Raw genomic sequence first — 5,281 nt, 5'->3', positions numbered from 1 at the left:
AAGGTAGGGCTTTGTATGCAGTCAACCTATGTTTGATCTTTGGCGTCCCATGTGATCTTCTGAGCTCGCCAGTAGCAAGTACTGAGCACAGAGCCAAGAACGAGCCCTAAGCATCAACAGGTGCAAACTCACTTTTCACAACACCACTAGAAAAAGAAAAAAACAAAGGGAGAAAGAAAGGCAGGAGGGGAGGAGGAGGAGGATAGAAGGAGAGAGGACAGGAGGAAAGGAGAGAGTAGTGGAGAGGAGAGGAGGGGAGGGGAGGGGAAGGGAGGAGTATGGATGGGAGGGGAAGCAAGGAGAGAAGTGGTGGGAAGAGGGGTTAGAAAAGGAGAGGAGAAAGGAAAGGAGAAGAGATCAGAGGAGAGAATAATCAAAAAAAAGAGATGAGGGGAGGGATAAAGGAGAGGAGAGGAGAGGAGAGGAGAGGAGAGGAGAGGAGAGGAGAGGAGAGGAGAGGGGAGGAGAGGAGAGGAGAGGAGAGAAGAGAAGAGGAGAGGAGAGAAGAGTAGGGAGAATAGGGAAAGAAAGGGAAAAAGAAGGAAAGAAGAAAGAAAGAAAGAAAGAAAGAAAGAAAGAAAGAAAGAAAGAAAGAAAGAAAGAAAGAAAGAAAGAAAGAAATAAATAAAGAAAGAAAGAAAGAAAGAAAGAAAGAAAGAAAGAAAGAAAGAAAGAAAGAAAGAAAGAAAAAGAAAGAAAGAAGAAAGAAAGAAAGAAAGAAAGAAAAAGAAGGAAAGAAAGAAAAAGAAAGAAAAAGGAAAGAAGGAAAAGAAAAGAGAAAGAAAGAAAAAAGGAAAGAAATAAAGAAAAAGAAGGAAAGAGAAAGAAGAAAGAAAAGAACGAAAAAGGAAAGAAGAAAAGAAAAAGAATAAATGGAGAGAGGAAAAGAGAGAAAGGAAACAAATTCTACAAAATATGAGATGACAAAACAAAGTAAAAGCAAAAAGGCATTAAAATATATGTTGTGATTATTTACAAGAAATAAGTGAAGCATACCAGAAATATAAAACACCTATTTTCAAAGTAGTATATCTGTAAATAAACTCAATTTACTAGATATAATGCTAAATTTTTATGTTCTAAACTCAAATCAGAAGACACAGTTAAATACATTTTAGAAGAAAAACACAAACACATTTAATCTATGCTCTGCATATAAGGAAAAATCTATAATAAGTTTTCCACAAAAGAAAAATGTGAAAGAACTGCAATCCTAATACCTCATAAAATACATTTTAACAAAAATAAGGCAAGAAGGCAAATATAAATGTAAATATATACATATTTACTTGCATTTGGCATATTTAAAATGAAAATATATATATATACACAGGCATATTATGTTTTATATATATATATAATGGTTTGAGCTACCAGATAGTTCATCAAGAATATCAAGAAAAGTTCATCAAGAAAACCCATTGATCGCAGACCAAAGTGGCGTCCAGGATTCAGCACCCTCATCCCAACTATTTCTAGTGACATAAAAGGGAAATACATATCTCCTTTGAATATCCTATATGCATTCCCTTAAGCGCTATAACTCTTATCGAATATCCCCTTATACAGTGACAATTGTGCCCACTGTTTTTCTTTCTTTCTTTCTTTTTCTTTCTTTCTTTCTTCTTTCTTTTCTTTCTTTCTTTCTTCTTTCTTTCTTTCTTCTTTCTTTCTTTCTTCTTTCTTTCTTCTTTCTTTCTTTCTTTCTTCTTTCTTTCTTTCTCTTTTCTTTCTTTTCTTTCTTTCTTTCTTTTTCTTTCTTTCTTTTCTTTCTTCTTTCTTCTTTCTTCTTTTCTTTCTTTCTTTCTTCTTTCTTTCTTTCTTTCTTCTTTTCTTTCTTTCTTTTCTTTCTTTCTTTTTCTTTCTTTCTTCTTTCTTTCTTTCTTTCTTTCTTTCTTCTTTCTTCCTTCCTTCCTTCCTTCCTCCTTCCTTCCTCCTTCCTTCCTCCTTCCTTCCTTCCTTCCTTCCTTCCTTCCTTCCTTCCTTCCTTCCTTCCTTCCTTCCTTCCTTCCTTCCTTCTTTCTTTCTTTCTTTCTTTCTTTCTTTCTTTCTTTCTTTCTTTCTTTCTTTCTTTCTTTCTTTCTTTCTTTCTTTCTTTCTTTCTTTCTTTCTTTCTTTATCAGTTCAATAAGATATTCTGGTAGAAGAGGCTTGCTTTAGAATTAAGGTTAGAATCAAGTTAAGGGGATCATTGGACTTGTTCCCTCCGCTCCCCAGAGGCATTGTGGCATTGTTCATCTTTTGCATAGGCATATTAAAATGGGAAAATACTACATATGCAAACAAGTTATTATCTAATAGCGAGAGAAACACAAATTTTGTAATGCAATTACGACTTATACTCTAATCACTGGCATAATGACTTGGCTCAGACCTCAGAAGAATGAGCATTGCCCATACATCCTGAGCCATTCATTGACCATCTGTGGAAACAACCACAATTGTCTACAAAATCACCAGGAACCAAACCTCTACCAGGGAAGACCCTACTGCTACTCTGAAATTGACTTTACTCCAAGGAGTGTCCCCATACCACCGAGATGACACAGCAACAGCAATAACTTGCTTGCAGGGCAGAACGCTCTGCATCTAATGTTGAGGTGAAACTGGAGGATGCTCCACATCCTGACTTTGATGAAACACAGAAACCAGAATCTTTAACTACAGAAATCGGACACTAACGACAGCTTAATATGTGAAAAACTTTCACCGTGACCACAGAGTATGACTCAGGAGTTGGACAACCTAATATGCCTGGATCCCAGAGTCAGTCTTATGCCAGAAGACTTCAGGAAAAAGGTCTCTTTGTATTTAGGCTAAAGCTTTTTTTTTTTTTTCATTTTACCTATATTTTTCTGGGCTAATGCAAACAACAATTGCCACTCTCACACCATTAATACTGTATTTTTTTAAACTCTTATCTTTAAAAAAAACAAGAAGAGCTTACTAAACTTTCTGCTAGTGCTTCAATGAATTCATTGTGAGTCAATAATTTTCAAAAATATTCTTGCCTTTCTCTTTCATCTCTTTAGTTTTTCTTTCAATTTTCTATCTTTTTTATTAAAAAAATGTTGCTTTTGGTCTCCCTAAAAATGTATTATTATCGGTTATGTCAACTATGTAATGTATTTTTTAAATAAATTAATTTAATAAAATAAAGAAAAACCCACTGAAAACAGAGTAATTTACTAGAGAATAATGCTATTTAATCTCACTCTTTAAGCCATGCTCTTCATTGAACACATATTGCCCCTGTTTGCCTCTGTTTCTTTTATTGCTTATTTCCTATCTGTGGAGCCCTGAACTCTCTCTCAAATAGGCACTTTTTGTTTTCTCTCTCATCATACCTCTCTAAAAATTTTTCAATGAAAATTACCCTGTTTCACTAAAAACTAAAAAAATGTGTTTCAGTTATTTATTAATAAATAGATAAATTCAGATATATATCTATTATCTGATCAATAATTGAACTAAATATATAATATATATTCAGAAATTTAAAACAAAAACCTATTTTTTTCTTTTTTCTTTTTTTTTTTTTGGTTTTTGGGCCACACCCTGTGATGCTCAGGGGTTACTCCTGGCTATGCGCTCAGAAGTTGCTCCTGGCTTGGGGGACCATATGGGATGCCGGGGGATCGAACCGTGGTCCGTCCTAGGCTAGCGCAGGCAAGGCAGGCACCTTACCTCCAGCGCCACCGCCCGGCCCCCAAAAACCTATTTTTTTCAAGAGACCATATAACATCCTCATGAATTGTTGGGGCAAAATGAAACCTTACTAAACATGTGAAGATTAAAATTATATCAAGCATGGAAGAATAATATGCTACAGTAAATATAAGTTATCGACTGTATTTTACAGAGAATATAAATTATACTGTTACAAATGCAATTATACTATTGTATACAAACAGCATAATATTGGAACAAACACACATATATCATTAATAATAATAATTTGGAAATAATACCCTTATATTATGGACATATAATTTATAATAAATTAGTCAAGACTATACAATGAGAAGAAGCAAGGATGCTTCAATGTTTTGTCTTGGTGAAGAACTGAAGAGCCATGTAAAATAAATGAAAACAAAACTGCTAAATCACTATTATATACCATATACATTTAAACTCAATGTAGGTTATATACTGCATAATGTCAGATCTAGGGTATGGAGAGTAAAATACAATATAAAGGTAAACACATACAGGAATAAATGGAGGGGACTACATCAAACTAAAAAGACTTTTTTCCATCAAACTACAATAAAAGAAAGAAAAAAGAAAAAGAAACTACTCATTTACATCCAAAAAGTCTGAATGTTGGGCTACTGGATGCTAGGGAGATATTAGAGAAAGTAAAAATGTTCACCTTGCAAGCCAATTGACCTGGAAACCTTATATAGCACCCTCAGCACAGAGTGAACAGTAAGCCTTGAGCACTGCCAGGTGTGTTCCCAAAATAACACCAACAAATAATAAAACAAAAAACATATACAAAAGACTTAAATACATTCTTCTACAAAGAAAACATCCAGATATAGCAAGGGTTGGCAAAATATTCACCATCATCACACACTGTCAAAAATAATATTTCATGTATATTGGAAGCAGGGACCAGAGCAATAATAGAGCAGGATGGTCATTTGCCTTGAACAGAACAGAGACGTGTTCAACACCAATGGTTCCTCAATCCTGTCAGGAATAATCTCTGAATGCTGAAAGATAAATAAGCCCAGAATACTGCGAGGTGTAGCCCCAAAACAAAATACAAAATCAAACGAAAATATTGAATGCAAGTTTTATTGAAAATAAAGAGGAAAATATGTGCAATTGGAAATAAAAATTGGTGCAAAAAAACCTCTCACTATACCAACCTCCCTCTTTTATTTTAATTCATATTTATAGTTTCTAGACAGGGGCTCCCGCCCACCCCACCCCCTTTTTTTTTAAATCAGAACCATAAAACATGAATCATCTTGCTCTGTCTCATATTTTTATGTCTTTCTACAAACTAAAAAACTGTGTATGGTACCTGAAACAAAGCAGTCTCATGAGAACTGCGTGGAAATAAAAATGATCAGATTTAAATACCCAACTCAAAACTAAAGATAACAGAATCAAGTGACTCAAACCACAAGCTATACACAAAAGGGACCTGTTACACTAGCAGTCCGGGGGCTAAGGGTGGATGTATGGGATGCATGCTGGGAACAGTGGATTAGTGAGGTCAACACTGGTGGTGGGGATTGCCCTAATTCAGTCTCACTATGTACCT

The sequence above is a fragment of the Suncus etruscus genome, chromosome 5 (assembly GCF_024139225.1).
Source record: "Suncus etruscus isolate mSunEtr1 chromosome 5, mSunEtr1.pri.cur, whole genome shotgun sequence".
Lineage (NCBI taxonomy): Eukaryota > Metazoa > Chordata > Mammalia > Eulipotyphla > Soricidae > Suncus > Suncus etruscus.
This window is presented reverse-complemented; position numbering follows the sequence as displayed.